The sequence below is a fragment of the Bos javanicus genome, chromosome 26, assembly GCF_032452875.1.
Source record: "Bos javanicus breed banteng chromosome 26, ARS-OSU_banteng_1.0, whole genome shotgun sequence".
Lineage (NCBI taxonomy): Eukaryota > Metazoa > Chordata > Mammalia > Artiodactyla > Bovidae > Bos > Bos javanicus.
Genome location: NC_083893.1, coordinates 46,685,233 through 46,704,481, shown reverse-complemented (window position 1 = coordinate 46,704,481; position 19,249 = coordinate 46,685,233). Strand labels below are relative to the sequence as shown.

Genomic DNA, 19,249 nt, shown 5'->3' with positions numbered 1-19,249 from the left:
GTACTCAGAGTAAGATGTTTCCTATTTACTCAGACTGTAGACAGACTCAGCATAAACATGCGTGTGGAGCTAACCCAGCACACAAATCTGTCACACCCCCAGAACAATCGGTTCTAGGTACACAGAGAAAAACCAGTAAAGGCATGAAACAGGGAAATGGATTGGCACTGGAACGCTTCCGAAAGAAGGCCCCATGGAATCAATACGAACCGATGAGAATATGTGCATTTCAAAACGGTTAAAGAATTGCTGTATCTGCACTAAGGTTTCACCTATTTCCTTCCCACTCAGAAGTTCCAGGCTCTAAGGAAACAAAATGGCCTTGTCAATACCAAACACGATTTACTGAAAGGGAAAGAAGGCCAGGAAGCGGGCGCACAGATAAGAACTGGATAAACAAAACAGGAGCAGCTGAGAGGCCACTTTCTCTGTGAAATGAAAGGAATTTTAAAGTTTGTTCAGATGGCTGTGTGAGAATGGCTAGAAAATGAGTGAAGAACAGCAAAAAATCTTCTTTTGAAATTCTGCTCTAAGTATAAACCTGAAGGCTACCACTAACGTAATTTGGGAATCTTGGAGGGAGGAAGCAATTCAGGGTTATTGTATTAGGAAGTCAATATTCCCTCTAATAGTTTTTGCACAGTACATTAATTTTCTTGGCCAAAAAAAATGATGGTGCTTTTTCTTATACCAAAATATATACAAAAGTATGGGGAAATCCATTTAAATAACAATAGCAAAATAATAATCATCATAAATTACACACTAAAAGGCACCCAGATTAATGGAAATTGCTATTCGCTCTTAAAAGTAATCACTTCCCGGGTGGCACTAGTGGTAAAGAACCTGCCTACCAATGCAGGAAATGTAAGACACACAGGTTCGACCCCTGGGTCCGGAAGATCCCCTGGAGAAGGAAACGGTAATCCACTCCAGGATTCTTGCCTGGCGGGCTACAGTCCACAGCGTCGCACAGAGTCGGACACGACTGAAGCGACTTAGCACGCACTTAAACGTAAAATTAAATCAGGAAAGTAATTCACTCTATGTCCCACCACAGAATCAGAATCATTTGTATTCTGACATACAGACTAAAATAACCCACTGAAAAATGTTATTTACTGTACGTTCCTTAGCCACATCTTTAATCCAAAGGGGTGGCCATCTCAGGATGTTCATCCGGAATTACAGGAGGCTCAACACAAGCTCCCTAGGTTCCCAGGCACGTCTCCTCCAAGCTGTTCTGCTCATCACAACCCCTCCTGCCTGTGTGTCGACAGGCCCTGCTTGGAAAGCCGACAGACCTGGGACGGAAGCCCAGCTCTGCCACCTTCTAGGGGACAGGGCCCCGAACGACTCATGTCCTTTGTCCAAGGCTTAGTTTTGCTAACCATAAGATGGGCTGACATCTTACGCACATTCAACTTAAGAGAATTCAGCGACACGAAGTGAATCCACTCCATCCTCCTGTGCCTTCTTAGAGGGGGCATCTTGCCACAAGGAGTATGATTCCAGGGTCTAATGTTTTGTTGTTCTTTTTTTTAAAAAAAAACATTATTTTAAAAGGGAATCTATGCTTTAATAACAATCTCTGAAAACAGAAGTCAGTGCCTCCTCGAGTGTTCACTAATGACACTGATGGGTTCCAACTCCGGAGGAAAAAAGGGGCTGAATCAGTCTTCAGTTCAGTTCAGTCACTCAGTCGTTTCGGACTCTCTGCGACCCCATGAATTGCAGCACGCCAGGCCTCCCTGTCCATCACCAACTCCCGGGGTTCACTCAGACTCACGTCCATCGAGTCAGTGATGCCATCCAACCATCTCATCCTCTGTCGTCCCCTTCTCCTCCTGACCCCAACCCCTCCCAGCATCAGAGTCTTTTCCAATGAGTCAACTCTTCGCATGAGGTGGCCAAAGTACTGCAGTTTCAGCTTTAGCATCATTACTGATGTAGTAACATACGTGTCACTTCCCTACAGGTGTGAGAGATCCCCCTGGGGTGGAGGTCGCCCCAGCTTTCCTGTTCCCCTTACTCTGTGCGGATGGAGACAAGAGCGGATGGACACATGTGGCACGCGGGGCACCTGAATGGCAGCTGTCTGTCTCCAGCGTCTCTCCCCATCTCTCCGTCTCCAGCGTCTCTCCCCGTCTCCAGCGTATCCCCCCCGTCTCCAGCGTATCCCCCCCGTCTCCAGCGTATCCCCCCGGTCTCCAGCGTCTCTCCCCGTCTCCAGCGTCTCTCCCGTCTCCAGCGTCTCCCCCCGTCTCCAGCGTCTCCCCCCGTCTCCAGCGTCTCCCCCCCCGCCCCGCCCCCCGTCACCACTGTCTCTCCCATCTCCAGTGTGTCTCCCTTTTCTCTGCATCTCTCGTCTCTCTAGTAGCTTCCGACACTAGCTTCCTGACTGCCTCCCACCCCGTTCCTCATCCGATGGCTCTCCTTGCTCCTGTTCCACCCGGATTCCTCTGCACACACGGAACCTGTCACGGTCCCCGCAGAGCTGTGCCCATGTCTCTGCCCTGCTCTCCACACCCCTCCTGTCCAGGCTCCTGCACCCAGTTAACCAGGAAACCTGAATACAGCTCTTGGAAATGGAATCAAATTTTCCTGCTATGATGTGGAAGCCTCCCACAGAAGGGGGAAAAAAAAAAAACCACTAACATTAAAGGTGAATTTTCCAAATCTAATTTCCCAGGCAGAACAACTAAAAATGCTTGCTTCTTCCCTTGTTCACCACTAAACATGCTCATGTTACAACAGCCTTGTGGGCAAGAACAAAATAAAAACAAGCTCTTTAAAAATTTTAATAGCCTATGCTTCCTTCCAGAAGACAATCAATTACAGTAGAGAAGGAAAAATGAAGAAAACAAACAAACAAACCCTCAGTGCTCTTTTCTTCCGCACAGCATGAGACACTGCTAACAGTTACACATAAAGCTGTCATGGTCCCTCACTATGAGCAAAAGAGGAAACCTGAGCGGATCCTCTGCCTTGAGAAGACACAATACGCAGAGTCTTGACCTTAAAAAAATCATTACGAAGTGATTATTTGTTCCCTAAAAGGATTAGCTGCTTTACAAAAGGATTATCTACAGACTTCTAGAAGGTATTAAGCTTAGCCAGTGTATATAAACCACGATGCAAATTAACATAACTTTTCAGGAATATATTAATATGTAATACAGGGTGTACTTGGAGACAAAAATAACCCTTGGCTCAGTGCAAACCTTGCAGCATGAACGCCAGTGTTTGGGGATGCCCTCGGAGCCTCAACGCTCCTCCTGCTTTTCAGCATCCCTCTTAGGTGCACCATCGGCGGTTCAAAGCGCCCCACCTCCCAGCGCAGGATCCCACCGACACCCCGCCCTCCAAGCACCTGCAGCCCAGTTCCATCAACCCTACCAGGACTGACTCTTCAGGGTGAGCCATGGATCCAGGGAAGTCCCGAAACCACGGGCAGAGGGCGCAGCTGCAAGAGTCCAGTAGCAGCAAGGCCCAGCAGCCCCACAGGCCACATCCTCTCTAAGAGCTTCCGGTGGCCCCGCCTTGACTGCAGTTCACACTGTGAGCCTGGGCCCTGCCCCTTTTCTGAAACTTTATCCAGCCTTCCCGGTGATTCCAAGGACCACTCTGTAACCTTCTGCCAGTTCCTTTTCTCAGTTCTGTGCTGTTACAACTAAAAGCCACAACTAACACACCCAGAATAGTAAAAGAATAAAGGTTCCTCACCAACACCTTCCTCATTGGAAGGACTGATACTAAAGCTGAAGCTCCAATCCTTTGGCTACCTGAAGCAAAGAGCCAACTCATTGGGAAAGACCCTGATGATGGGAAAGACTGAAGGCAGAAGGAGAAGGGGACAACAGAGGATGAGATGGTTGGATGGCATCACTGACTCGATGGACATGAGTTTGAGCAAACTCAGGTAGATAGTGAAGGGCAGGGAAGCCTGGTGTGCTTTGGCCCATGGGGGTCACAAACAGTTGGACACGACTTCATGACTGAAAACAAGAACCAATACCTACTCTTTGGAAAGGGCTGGTCATTCTTCTCTGCATAAGTGGGGCTAACCTGTATGACCAATGGAATACTGCAGGAAAGACCTTGTGATTTCTGAGGCTAGGTCTTGTTTCAACTTCTGCCTCACTTTCTCTGGGACCACTGTCTCTGGGGAAACCAGCTGCCCCTCATGAGGATGCTCAAGTGGTCCTTTGTATGTCTCCACATGGGAAGGAACTGTGGCCTTCAACCCACAGCCAACATCAGCTTGCCAGCCATGGAAGTGGGTCTTCCAGCCAAGCCTCAGATATGCTAGCTTCAGATAGGTGTGTACGTTCAGTTGCTCAGTCGTTTCCGACTCTCTGTGACCCTATGGACTGTAGCCTACCAGGCTCCTCTGTCTGTGGGATTTTCCCATCAAGAACACTGGAGTGAGTTTCCATTTCTTCCTCCAGGGGATCTTTTTGACCCAGGGATCGAACCCGTGTTTCCTGCATTGCAGGCAGATTCTTTACTGCTGAGCCACTGGAGAAGCCCCTCAGACAGGTGAGAGGAGACAAAATCGCCAACTCTGTTCCGGAGCTTGGAAAACTGAAGTCTATGCCAAAGGCTGCATTTGGCACAGACCTTGTTTCACAGAACCACATCTTCAGTGCCCAGGAGTGTGCATTGCAAAGTAGCCCAGGGACTCCTCTGAAGGCCTCTGCTTAAAACAGCAAGGGTACTGAGGGCGGAGGTTTTCTGGCTTTGCTCATTCATTAGAGCAGCTACTTTCTAGCAAGCTCAGCTACAGTTGTACCAATGCTCCATTACTTCTAGATGTAAAAATGATACACTGTCAATAGTTTTTAGGGAAGATGAAAGCACCAAGATGAGTGGGTCAGAGCCAACATTTCCATGTTCTGTAACCAAATGGAACCCTATTGAACATCTCACCCACACTGTCCTGGTTAATCTTGCAGTTTTTATTGCTTAGGTCATGAAATAGCCCTTGAACACAGAAAGGGAAGTTGGACAGAGGGGACAGAGGGGAACAGACTGGCTGTAGGCTGACGGTGAAATCCTACTGACAATAGTTGTTTAGCCACTCAGTCCTGTCCAACTGTTTGCAACCCCATGGACTGTATCTGGCCAGGATCCTCTGCCTATGGGATTTCCCAGGCAAGAATATTGGAGCGGGTTGCCAAATTCTTCTCCAGGAGATCTTCCCGACCTAGGGATCAAACCCACATCTCTTGCATTGGCAGGCAGATTCTTTACCACTGAGCCACCAAAAACTATACATGTGCCAAATCACACATCTCAAAAACACCTTGTCCCCCTTCCCTTGTCCCCCTTCCCTTGTCCTTCCTGATGAAGAACCAGGTCTGTGACCCTATAAAAGTTAGTCACACAGTCACGTCTAACCATGTACTACAGCCTGCCAGGCTCCTCTGTCCATGGAATTCTCCAGGCAAGAATACTGGAGGGGATTGCCATTTCCTTCTCCAGTGACCCTATCACTCAGCGCCATTTCCAGCCCAAACTCTTTCTTGATAAAAACGCTTAGGAGTTCGTTCCCACATGTTCCTTTGATTTGTTCAGACACGCAGTTTCCCAGAGACATGGCCCGCCTCACACCATGGTTAATTGTATTTTTTATGCATCTTGACACAGTATTTAAATCTCCACCTAAAGGCTCCTTGTACTTGTCATGGATATTTTCCAGCTTAAGCCTCCTGCAGGCAAACATTCCCCTCCAGCCAGACCAGACAGCCCCGCGTTTACACAGACTTTATCTGGATCTGTGCTGCTCGATAAGGGGCTAAACTCCTACCGACCAGAAATCAGGCTGGGTGGGGTGAGGGCAAAGGAGCGGGCACCCCACCTGAAGGTCAGCTCCAATCCCAGGTTCATCCAGACTCTGCCAGAGGCAACAGGAAGTGAAATATATGTTGTTTGAATTTTGCATTAAAGAAAGACCGTGACTCCAACACTAGGGTATCTCGATAGAATTTTTCCCAACGTGGAAACTCTCCATGGAGCCATTAGGACTAATTCAAAATGATTCTCCAGTCAGGAGCAATTGGGCAAATCGTTCTGGTATTCGGTTCTCCCGGGCTTGTAGCCCTCGGCCCTGGGTATCTGTGGTCCTGTGGGCAGGGTCTCTCCCACGGCCCCTGGGTGGGGGGTGGCCCGTTCCCGGAAGTCCGTCCCCCTGGCCTCCTCACATGATGAGGCAATCGGGTCTTTTTTATTTTTTGGAGACTGGACAACAGCAGGCAGGGAACAATGGGCATTTCTTGGACCAGCTTGGCTGTTACTCATTTCAAAGGAATGGCATACCAGCGGTGAAGTGCCAGCTCCCAGGGCCGCCAGCCCGGGCAGGCGTGCAGCAGGCAGGAAAGCTGCCCAAGGCACGAGGCCACAGCCCTGCCGCCCGTGGGTCCTCACTCCACAGCGTGAGTGTCCCCGATGCAGTAGGGCGAGCTCAGGAGGGCTTGGGTTCTGGGAAAAAGAAGCCCCAGGGGTGGAAGTGAGGATAGGGAAACGTGAGAGCCCAGTGGGGAGGAGGGGGCAAGGCTACTGGGTGGCCCTGCCACTCTCCCCATCTGGCCTTAAGAGTCCAGCCTCCTTCAGACGTTAAGGTTAGGAACAGAGTCCTAGGAATCTGGGTTCACTGCCAGAGAGATGGGCTCTTGAAAGAGAGCCTGGCAGAACTGCAGTTCTGTGGGGTGAGGGGGAGGGACAGTCACTCAGCCATCAACACCCAGTAGAGATGGGGTCCCCCGTGAACACACGCTGCTCCGGATCGACGGGAAGGGAGGCAGGCGCGGGAGGCCCTCTTGGTCCCGCAGGGGTGATGCCAGGACCCCGGGGTGGCCCCCTGGCCACACATGGCCTCCTGAACGAGGCTGAGCTGTGTGCCACTGGCCTCTGAGGGGAGTCCTGGGGGCAGATGGACAGACAGACAGACAGACACAGGAGCCCGGGCCCCAGGTAAAGGCTGCAAGGGCAGGATCAGTGCATTCTGTTCAGCATTGTAGCCCCAGACCCAGTAGGTCTCTCCCATTCACATTTACTGAGTGGATGAGTAGATGGATGTATGTACATGACTATGAGTCTCCTGGGGCTCACAGCGGCAGGGAGGAACGCCCTTCCCCACCCCAACCATCACCACCACCATCACCACTGCTATACACCCTTATCACCACCACAATCACCAACATCACCACCACAATCACCAACATCACCACCACAATCACCCTCACCACCACCACAATCACCAACATCACCACCACAATCACCCTCATCACCACCACAATCACCCTCATCACCACCACAATCACCAACATCACCACCACAATCACCCTCATCACCACCACAATCACCCTCATCACCACCACAATCACCAACATCACCACCACAATCACCCTCACCACCACCACAATCACCCTCACCACCACCACAATCACCAACATCACCACCACAATCACCCTCATCACCACCATAATCATCCTCATCACCACCACAATCACCCTCATCACCACCACCGTCACCCTCATCACCACCACGATCACCCTCATCACCATCACCACCATCACCCTCACACTGCCAGGAACCAACCCTCCAATGTTTACTTGGCTTAGTCCTCCTCGTTCTGAAACTGTCATCTTTTAAGAAGAAACACTTGAAACTGGCCCCCAGTGAGTCCCCAACACCTCGTCATGGGTCAGTCTGTCCAAGAGCTCTCATTTAGGATGGAAGTGGCTGGAGCAGGACTGAAAGAGGAGCAGAACGCAAACAAAGGAGATTCCCAAAGTTTCCAGCCACCCTCAGGGCAGCACTCAGGACTGGTGCCCTCCCCATGATGGTTCCATTTTGGTCCTGCGAGCCACGGGTACCAGGTAACACCTCAACCCCACTGTCAGCCCTGAAAGGCACTGGTGCTTCTTCTCCACCTGCCTGGGCAGCCACGGTGCCACCCACTGCCCTCTGCCACCACGGAAAGTCCTGACCTCATTCCTGGGCCCCTGAAAAAGCCCCTGACTTTTTCTACCGGGCTACAGGTTTGGATTCCCTGGGGAGCTTTGTAAGAAATGCAGCTCCTGACCTCACGATATGCAGGGAGCTCTGGGACCTGCCCTGTGACTCAGAGGCATGGCCTCACTAGAAAAGACCACCCAGAGACTCTCCTGCCCCCTGCCCACCCCTCATCAACCGCCCCCAGAACACATTCATCATCAGCGCTTCCCTTCCTCAGAACTCTTCTTTGCGTCCCCCAGCCCAAGATGGAGCCCAAGTCTACCCACTAATTCTAAGACCATTCCTGGGTAGGTCCTAGGGATCCTCTCCTCCTCTCCCTGCATGGTCCACCCTCTTCCCTTCCCCTGAAGGCCCCAGCTGCTCCCCCCGAAGGGTACAGTGGTTTGAGAGGAGCTACTCCACCCCCGACCCCTGGCAGGATGCAGGGCCCCAGCCTGGACAATCAGAATAGGGCAAACTCTGCCCCCCAAAGTGCAAGCTTTGAGGGTAGCGAGTGACCAAGGCCTGGTGCATCAGAGCCAAGGAGACTCACTCTGGAGTCCACGGCCTCACCTGCTCGGGCAGGGGGTGGGGCTCTCTCCTGTGGGGATGATGGATACGAGGCTGCTGGAGACACAGGAGGAAGAGCCTGTCCCGAGAATGAGGAAGCGCTGGGGCCTTGACGGCGACGCTGAACCACTGGATGCCGCGCTTTCCCAACCTTCAGTTATGTAAGTCGTGAGGCCCCTCGTGAGATGAACTGTGTTCCCGTCTCTGACACCCCAAGATCCCTGATCACACGGAGCCTGCCTCTCCTAGCCTGCGGGGTGACCTCACACCTTTCTCAGCACTAGGGCCCCCGGAACTCCGGGCGGAGGGTGGGGCTGGGTGGAAGAAAGGTGGAGCAGCACCCTGAGGTGCAGACTCTCTAGCAGACCCTCCCACAGGCGGCCCTGGAGGCCACAGCCACATCAGCCACGGAAGTCGTTTCCTCTGCCCCACCACCAGGACCCCCCTCCTGGAGAGGGTGGTGACCGCAGGGCGGTGGCACACCCACCAGCATCCTGGGGACAGGCACCCTGGCTGGGGGCGGGGAGCGCAGCGGACCCTCAACCAAACTCAGAGTGGAGGCTGCAAGGGGCTCATGGCAGAAGGCACAGCCTGCTCAGGCTCCGGGGGCCACGCCTTTCCAGGGAGACCAAGGGACTCGTCTCACGGGAGCCTAACCAATGGCCCGTATCAGAGGTGACAGGGGCTGAGCCCAGGTGACCAGACGCCAGTCACTCCTCAGGTCTCCACGCACACTGCTGCCATCGATTAGGCAACAGTGACGCACACACAGCCAAGCCATCCCCACTCTGTCGTTCAGGCCATCAGCTCAGAAGTCACCCTGGGAAGCACGGCCACACTCCCCACCTAGGGGGCCTGGAAACAGAGAGCACATGGAGCCTGGCTGCGCCAGTCTCCAGAATACGGGTCACGAAAGAAAGTGCCATCTCTGTACAGCACTTACAGATCATTGCCATACTGAAACAAACAAACAAACAAAAAACAAAAAAAAAGAAGAAAAGCCTTTATGCAGTACAGTAACTAGGATTGATGTCATTGATTTCTGCCCGGCACTGCCCATTCATTCAGGATGTGCATTTTAATACAACATATAATAAGTCTTCTGCTAAACAAAAGCCTGCCAGGCACAAGAACATGTGTGACTGACCGCCTTCTGAAATACCGCCTGGCTGCAGCTGGCCAGGCAGAAGCCACACCCAGAGGGCCGGGCCGGCGAGACGTAGGCCAGGCGGACAGCAGAGGCAGGCCTGGGCGTGAGGCAGGAGTCGCCCCCCTCCAGGCTCCGCTGGGCAGGAACGTTCGACTCCTGGCGAAACAGACAGATAGGCTGGGCTTTCAGGTGAAGGAAGTAGATGAGGGGCTTCCATTTCCTGAGACTCCAAAGCATGACCAGGGGGTCAGATACGGGAGGGAGGCGAAGGGGTCAGCCTACCCCTTCTCTCATGAGAACATGAGAAGGAGGCTCGGTCCGAGTTGGGACATGGTCCCGGGAATGGGCATCGTGACCCCAGCAAGTCTTAGGATGCTCAAAGTGGGGCAGGCATCGCCCTCGGGCTCTAAACGGGGGGATCATGTGGGTCCCCAACCACCTCAGATAAAGCCTAAAACAAAAAGGGCAGAATTGGCGTTGTCTTTTAGTTACTTCTTTATGGAGTTTTTTTTCCCATGATGATTTATCACAGGCTCCTGAATACAGTTCTCTGTGCTGTACAGTAGGACTTTGCTGATTGTCCATCCTATAAATAATACTTGGCGTCTGCGAACCCCAAACTCCTACTCCGTCTCTCCCTCAACCCCCTTCTCCCTGAGAAAGCGCCAGGCTGTTCTCTCTGTCTGCCAGTCACTTTCTGTCTCATGGATCAGTGCACTTGTGGCATAGTTTAGAGTTCATATCAGACAGAGCTCAGATGCTGGTGAGGCGATGGAGAAGGCCAAGCTCTTCCGTCTGTTTGGTTCCAGCCTCCTCACCCCTGGGCTCCAGGTCCCCTGAGTCACCTGCCGTTCCCCAGAGAGGTCATGCCACTTCTCACCACTGGGCAAGCACAAGGAAGTCCCTCTGTATGTTCTAGGCCTGTTGGCTGCCAAGCAAACATTCTTGAAAATGATGCCTGCTCGTTGGCGAAGCTCTTTCAGGCCCCACTTAACAAGCCCTTCGCAGCAACTGTGCTCTGCCTCTGCGGCCATGCTTACATTATATACGCCCTGGAAACGATCAAGTTTGCCCTCCTATGGGTGGAGGGCAGGGGACTCCAACCTCCAGGATCTAATGCCTGATGATGTGAGGTGGAGCTGATGCAATAATTACAGAAATAAAGTGCGCAGTAAATGTAAGGCCCTTGAATCATCCCCAAACCATTCCCCACTTCCCACTTACAGAAAAGCTGTCTTCCAGGAAACCTGGTCCCAAAAAGGTTGGGGGCCACTGGACGCCAGGGCGCCCGCAGGACAGGTGTCGTGACTGCGTTGTAATGCCAGTGTTAAGCCCAATTTGAGTATACTACAGATACTCAATAGATGTTTACATCTCCATTTGTCCCTTCCATCCCACCTTACAGACTTCTTTCCAATACTACCCACATTTGATGAAAACCAAGAAAGATCCTTTGAAAGAATATTGTTGGCTGGCTAAGAATAGGCCTAGCTTGGCACAATTCTGTGCAAAATTATTAAATTTCTGGCTCTTGCATCTTTATATTATGCTAAGCCAAAATCAGGACTTTGCTCCAAGGAATTTAAATGAGCAGACTGATACCATCTCCAATACATGACTGAGCTTTAGCTGATGTTCGCAACACGGCTGAAAAGTAATTTATTGAATTACTGATGCACTTAATAAAGTGCTGCCAAAAGCTCAGAAGGAGAGGGTGCTGAGCCAACTGCACTTGAACTTGAAGGACAGGGTGACTGTTTCAAAGCATTTTTATGTTTAGGACTTAAATGTTTGGCTGTTTATAAAACTAAGGCCACTTTCAGAGCCAGAAAAACCACCTATTGAAGAAAAGTGTCCATCACAAGTAATCATTTTATTAGTAACCAGGCAGGTTTTGAGACGACTTCAAATAACATGGTTGGAAAGGAGAGTTTCTTTTGATTAGCCAACATCTTAACGCAACTAAGATGGGTTTATTTGCACATGGTTAAGAAGTTAAAATATTTAATCTCCTTGGAAGAGCACTTAAGTGTCTAAGTAAGTAAGTGTTAGTCGCTCAGTCATGCCTGACTCTTTGCGATCCCATGGACTGTAGCCCATCAGGCTCCTCTGACACTGAGATTTTCCAGGCAAGGATACTGGAGTGGGTTGCCATTTCCTTCTCCAGGGGATCTTCCTATCCCAGGGATTGAACCCGGGTCTCTTGCACTGCAGGTAGATTCTTTACCTACTGCGTTACAAGGGAAGCCCAGCAAGTGCCCTAAGGCAACAGTTTTGGAGCCCAAACTGAGTTCCTGCAAACCCTTGAATGTCATAAAAGGACACACATATTGTGGCTTCTGGTTAATTCACACTGATTCCCAATGCCTGTCCCCCTGGAATTGTGAGAGTTTCTCCTTCTGTGATTCAGTGAGCTTGGTCTAACTGGTAGCGCCGTGCTTAAAGGGAGTGACAGGTCACCCTTTTGCTCTCTGAAACCATCTGAGACTACACCCTGGAATTTAATTCCTGCCTACAGGTACCTAGATCCAGGCCTCCCATTCTGGATTGAAAGGGAGTTTGGAGGCCTCCTTAGATGACGACTGGAAGATAAAAGCTCAGTATCGGAGTCTCTCTGTCTCTCTGCTTTGTACCAAGTGCATTAGTATGAAATGGCTACGAGCAGGCCAGCCCTGGGAAAACTGTAAGAAAAACTGACCCTGGTATCCTCAGAGCCCCTCCTGAGCCATATTTCAAATGACAAAAGAAAAGCTTTATTCCATGACAAGCATCCAGACAGACTGGTGAGTGGGGTAGGGCAGAGCGGGGTAGGGTGGCCTATGACATCAAGTCACGGAAATGGGTGCTCCACTTCAAGACCAGCCTTTGGAACGGGAGCAGAAAGCAAGGCCGGAGCTCCCATAGTTTAAGGGGGAGCCTGCTGGGCCAGGAGCCTGCACCCACCAGACTCTGCGCCCCCCAACTCCCAGGGCCCTCGTGCACGTTGGCCAAACAGTCAGGGCCAAGTCTGCTGGAAGCCAACTGAACTCAGCCGAGCCGACCCGTGGGAGCCCCAGCCCAGGGACACTGCCTGAAAACACCAAGTCCCTTTGGGGCAAGGGACAAAATTAAAAGGCTGAGTCCAAAGGTCACTCAGAACAACACATTGTAACCAAGTAGCTAGGCGACAGGGACATTCACAAATCCCTGCCTAGGAGAAAAATGGAACTTGTTGGCTCTCAAGTACAAATATCAGTGACTAATGTTTGGTTGGAAATGACCAAATAGATCTCAGGACATTAATAACCAAAAATGACGCCTGCGTCTTAGACAGTGGACGTGGCGAGACTTGCTTTGAGGACACAGCAGATGCATCCGAACAGAGATCAGAGCTCAGGTCACCTTGAGCCTGGACACGAGGCGGTGCCGTGACCCCCTGGAAGGCTCCCGCAGGTGACAGCAATCCATCCACATGACAGCCCTGTCGGGGACGTGTGATCGCGCCCATTGCAAACAGGGAGGATCACACTGGGAGGTGTGTTAAGTCACTCGCCCCTAAATGCAGTGCCCGGAGCCCCAGCCTTGACCCTGTCCCTCTGGTCCAGTCTGTGCTCTGAGCCCTGGGCTGGGCGCCTCCCAGGGACGAGCGGAGCCCGGGGCTTAGATGCACTGCTGGTTCTCAGACGGAGTGAAATGACTGCAAGCAGGGAAGAGACCTCAGCACGAAGCCTCCTCCCCTGGTGCACTCTGGGGTCTGTCCACTTCCCTCAGAAGCTGGGCTATTCTGGGAGCTCCGGATACCTGGCGAGCATCCTTCATCCCTTGGGAGGATGATGCAGCCACGCACCTGCTGGAGGAGGGTGGCTGACGCTCAACACTCATTCCAGCACATCACACTTACTGCTGCTGGAGCCCAGCCCCAGGGTCCAGACTAGCTTTCCTATCAATTCCTCATTCCCCACCCAATAAACATAACAGCAAACGCTTGCCCAAATCGCTTCTGGTTTTTAGCACATGAAAAGTGAAAGTGAAAGCGTTAGTTGCTCAGTCATGTCCAACTCTTTGCATGACCCCACAGACTGCAGCCTGCCAGGCTCCTCTGTCCATGGAATTCTCTAACCAAGGATAATTTTTCCCCTTCTGTCCCCAAATGGAGTTTATATTTGTTCCAGGGAAAAAGAAAACGCTGGTCCCTTTTTTGGTTATCTCATCCAGGTTACACCCACTGGCTACACAAACACGTCACTGACTGGGGGATTTGTGCAGAAGCTAATGCCTACAGTCAATGATGCGCTAACTGGGGTCCTTGATTATACTTGAAACATATTTAAAACACACATTGAAAAAATATATTTATTTGGTTCTTATTTTCTGGAGATCAATATAAAAGGATATGCTGCTTTTCTGAAAGATAATGTTGAAAAAAAAACTTTTTTTTTCATAAGCTTCGACAACTCCTTTGAAGTGTCTGAGGAGTTGAAAGAAAGACATCAGGCTCGCATTTCTGGCTCTGAGCTGGGAGCTGTGTGAGTTCAAAGAGGCTGTGAACCACATCAAAACTCCTGGGTTTGAACACCTGGGTGGGGCAGCCCTTGATGGACGAGGTGCAGGGAACAGCAGCCAGACCGAGAGAAGCAAAGAAAGCCAGCATGGTAATCCCCAAACGAGGGCTCTCTTAGCCCAAACCCAGCAGACGCTGCCCCCCACAACTGTGAATCTGCATCTGTGAAATTCACCGAAACCCCTCCACCTCTGGTACAGCTGATCTAAAACCCCATCCATCTAGAAGGTCATCCAGCACTCTGCTATCGGAGAAAAATGTAAGTGACATGAAAAAGTGAGAAGTTAACTCTCCAGAGAAGCCTGCTGGTGTGTCTGGGGTCAGCAGGTAAAATTAGCAGCACACTAAATGTGCCTATGAGCCTAATCGTCCCCTGGGTAGGCCTGGCACCCAGAGCAGACAGAGACGCGGCCCCTGTGACGACCCAGCAATGGGAGGCAGCCCAGCTGTGGATGGGGTCGGGGCCTTGGGGGGCACTGCACCACCTGGACCGAGTGAACAGTGTGAAATCGGTCAGCACCCCGGGGTTAGGAGGGGCTCAGAGATGGCCCAGTGCCACGCGTCTCTCTCCGGAGAAAAGAAGTGTGAAGTTCTGAGGGTTTGGGGGGAAGTCCGTGGCTTCACAGCCTTTACTTCCTAGAATAAAGAAGTCCTTCTCTTGACCCTGGGGCCACCCTAGTTCTAGATCACACTGCTTCTTGACCCCGGTTCAGCTGGCTTGCATCTTGCACACAGCCTGGTTTAATCCAGCCCGTGGACGCAGGCTAATGTGCATAAATGATTGCATCTCCGCCTCCCAGACCACTCTAACACTCAAGAGTCAATGGTGTGTGTTAAAGAACGGATTGGTTCAAGGCGCACAGTTCACGTTATGAGATTAGAATACTAAATCACACAGATCTTACATCCTTCTTCAAATTATCACTAAAAAAAATAAAGTTAACTGGCATATCTCACTGCATTGACTTGAACGAGCACTTTGGATGGCATACAAAAGGCATGTTATGTATCCGTCAGAGTGGATTCTGCAAACACTAATGACCTTAGGCAGAGGGGTTAGGAAGGCTTTGTGGAGACCCGGGCTATTTGAAGCGGGCCTTGACGTATGGGTAGGAGTCCCAAAGATGGAGATAAGGGGGAAGGAGAATCAGATTAGGAGGCTGAGCAGGCTCTACCCTCAAGGATCTAGAAAGCCTGGGGGTGCCTTCAGGGAGCATGGACCCATGGGTTCACTAGAAGGCAGGATGCCAAGGCAAGGAGTGAAGGTGAACTTGGAACACACAGTTCTTCCCAGTGATCATCAAATATTAAGAAGGCCAGTCTTTATCTTAATGGATATATGTGTTCCTGTTTTGACAGCAGAACCTCTATAAGGGTAACTCAAACATTATAAATGGAAAAGACGTGTCAAATGAAGGAAGGAAAGGGACTTCCATGGTGTCCCCACTGCTCTGCAACTTGCCTCCTGGGGAGGTCATCTGAGGTCGCTTTGGTCCAAGTCAGACAGTCATTTTAGCAAGTACGTTCAGCATCTCTAGAAGCACTGGCTGTTTGGTCCCTAGGCAGGCGTCTCTTCTCTCTCCATCAATGTTAAAAAAAAAAAAAAAGGTGGCTGCCTATCAGCCACAAAGACATCCCCTAAAAACACACAAACGCCTCTACATCCTCAGACCAGTTCCTAAAATGTTTCCATTCATCCACTGATGAGTTACCAGAGCCTCCTGTCAGATGCCTGGCTGGGTGCTGAGAACACAGCATTTTCCTTGGGGGAATAACAATCCAGCCCATCTTTCCACAGCAGGATGGAGGCTGGTGTGATTAGAAGGATAAAAGAAACATTAGGCAGTGTTGGGCTGGGTGGGAGGTCACAGGTGTGATTTGACAAGTGTTGAGTTGGGGGCATCTGCCATCCCAGAAGAAATGTCAAGTGGGCGCCTAAGCCTGGGACTTGCAGAGGACGGGCCTAGGATAGGACATGCTTCTGACCTGGAAGGAGGGAGTTTTGTTAAAAGCGGGCAGCTTGGCCTGGAGTGATGCTGCAGGAGAGAGAAGCGCGGCGTAGAGAAGACCCGTATCCACGTTTCAGCTCCACCACCAACCATCAACCGCGGCCAACTCCTCACACATCTGCCTTCAACATGCCCCCTCTGATGGACCCTGGGCCCCCACCCCATGGCCACTGCAGCCCCTCTCCAGGTGGACGATTTGCACACACACACACACACCCCGGATGGACAGGAGGGGTAAAGCATGAGGCCACGGAGCTCCGGAAGGCGTCCACTGGCTTCCTTGGGGCACCGGCCGGGTCCTCTCGGGGCTGGGGGAGGTCCCTCCATAAAGCTAAGAAGTGGTCCTGGCGCAGGGCTGTGGACCTGCCAGCAGCTTCACACCCTCTGCGCCTCCACAAGAGGCCTCCCAGTGACAGTCATGGGACCTCCTCATTCAGTGCCCACCACCCACGTGGCTGGGGGCGCTGAGCGGCTACGGTTTTACATCTAAAACCATCTGGATTCAGCCAACAACCCGGCCTTCTACAGGAACAAATCTAGATCTTAGCTCTTGCTGACATGCGGAAAGTTTCCAGGGTGGGGTGGGGGGACGTGGTTGGTTCACAAGCATTGCTGACACCAGTGAACAAAGGCCAGAGGTCACGGTCAGAGGCAGCGCCACATCTGGGAAGGGCCTGTCCCATGTCACCACCTGGCCTGTTGCTCCCAGAAGCCTTCAAGCCTATCCTCAGAAAGCCTGGACTCCCAATGCTCTTTGCACACAGAGGGCTGCCCCAGGCCACGAAGGCTGAATGACCGCAGCAGTCAGGACACCCACGCCCTCCCCTTTGCACCCTCCTTTGGCTGAGAGCTCTCCTTCTGCAAAGGCTCAGCCCTCCCTTCACCCCCCGCCACCCCACCCCACCCACAGTTGAAATAGGCATAGGTCTTTATTTTGCAGAATCAGGATTTCACTGACCTTTGAGACACAAAGACCTCCAGGCACCCCAGGTCAAGGGACACCCAGGGTCAGGAGCTGGCTGGACAGGGGCATAGGGAACTTCTGAAACACCTGACCAGCCTTTGCTGGTTGTCATCCCGCCCCACCACCTTTCGCTCTAGAGCACAATTGAGCCACAATCCTCTTTCCTGGAGTTTCCCGGGTGGGAACTCTGGTAGAGTGGTCCTCATCTGAGATGATGGCATAATTCTGCAAGTATAATTGTTTCACCTTTCTTGAAAGGCTTGCCGAGCCAGGAAGGAATTTAGGTCAAGTTCAGCGTGATCACTCCGGGTTTGGCTCTGCTTCTCTATCCGAGGGGCTGTCCAGCCCTTCCCAGATGGTCCCGGGGAGCTGGCAGGCTTGGCTTTGTGCTGCGCTCGGGCCCAGGCGCTCCGACAGGTCACCCCGCGGACACCGTGGGCCAGCCTGGGCCAGAGGGGAGTGCCCACTTGCCCCAGAGCTCCCTGCCGCATCTCTGAGCCCCACAGCGGCACCCCACTCCCCTGCCCTCCCTGGGAAGGCCAGGGGCGCCCGGACAGCAGCCCATGCCGCTCGCGGAGTTGCTGCAACTCGGAGTCACTTTCTCCGAAGGCTCGGGTCTGACCCCTGGGTGCTGCAGCCCCCAACACACGCGCCGGCACCCCCTCTGGGTCTCGCCTGCCTTCACACACATCGCCCTGTCGCCATCGCCACCCGCAGGCACACTCACTCTGCTGGTCCGTTTACCAAGAGGGAGCCCGAGAGAGCTGCCTACCTGGTCGCCAAGTTGGGCTGGGGGGTACCCCCCCCGGGGGGGCCCGATGGCCGGGGTCGCGCGCTCCCCCAGACGCCGGCACCGGGCGCGCTCCCGGGCCGGCAGAGACCCGGTCGGGGACCCGGCACCCGGGCGCGGCCCCTCCTTCCCGCGGCGTCGGCCGAGGCGGTGTGTCCCCGGCCTGCTCGGACCGCCCCGGGCGCACGGCCACCCGCAGGGGTTCGCGGGGGCCCCCGGTCCGCGCACCCTCGCGCGCGCACTCACCTCCTGGGAGCCGGGGCGCTCGCGCCGATCCCGCCGCCGCCGCCGCCGCGGCGACTCCGCATCTCCCGGGGCGCCCGCCCGCCGCCCTCCGGGGCGCCCCGCCGTCCCCGCCGTCCCCGCCGGGCGCGCAGGAGGCTCGTGGGGACGCGCGGAGGCCGCGGGGTCCGGGCGCCGCCTGCGCCGCCGCCGCCGAGCAGGAAATTTGTGGGGCCCGGTCCCCGCCGCCGCCGCCGCCGCCTCCGCGCCGCTGGCTCGGGCTCCGCGGCGGGGGCGGGGGCCGGCGCAGCGAGGAGCGGAGGCGACGCCTGGTGCCCGGCGCGGGGAGCGCACCCGGCCCGCCCCGCAGGGACCGACCGGCCGCCCCGGACCTTGACCCACGCGGCCGCCCCACGCGCGGGGACCCTGGCCGCGCGGCCCCACTGCCCGGACCCGGGCGAACTGTCGGTATCAGGGTGTGACCCTCTTGCAAGCGGGAAAGTCCCTTCCTTCTCAGCCTTGGTCCTGGACACCAGGGACTGGAGTGGCTGGACACCCGCTCTGGGTCATGCCCTTGGTTCAGGAGGGCTGAGGGCAGGCGCCCAGAACCTAGGAGAGCCCAGAAATCTCTTGAGCTGCTGTCTCCCACCCTGCAAAGAGGGAGTAAGGGTAGCGCTGGGTGGATGTTGTACAGACTCAATTTGCCTGCAATGCAGGAGACACAGGTTCGATCCCTGGATGGGGACAATCTCCTTCAGGGGGGCATGACAACCCACTCCAGTATTCTTGGCTGGACAAGAATGGACAGAGGAGCTTGGCAGGCTACAGTCCATGGGGTCGCACAGAGTCGAACAGGACTTAGCAGGCAGGCGTGCATTTGTCATTAAGGCAGTAACCTGCAGGCACAGGAAGAGAGGGGACTACCAGGAAGGGTCTGAACCAGGTGTTCTCAGGGACTGCTTTCCAGAAGACTTCCTGAAAGCTCCTTGGAGAAATTTCAGAG

At 53.3% G+C, this 19,249-nt stretch overlaps 1 protein-coding gene across 1 annotated transcript in view; it reads right to left on the bottom strand.

The window, feature by feature from the left end:
• PTPRE (protein tyrosine phosphatase receptor type E) overlaps nt 1–18,333 on the bottom strand; it is a 182,519-nt gene extending 164,186 nt beyond the window's left edge. The window contains exon 1 of the mRNA XM_061403850.1: nt 18,271–18,333. The gene's annotated coding sequence lies outside the window, so the exon portion shown is untranslated. The remainder of the gene's footprint in view (nt 1–18,270) is intronic.
• Between the last annotated feature and the right edge of the window lie 916 nt (nt 18,334–19,249).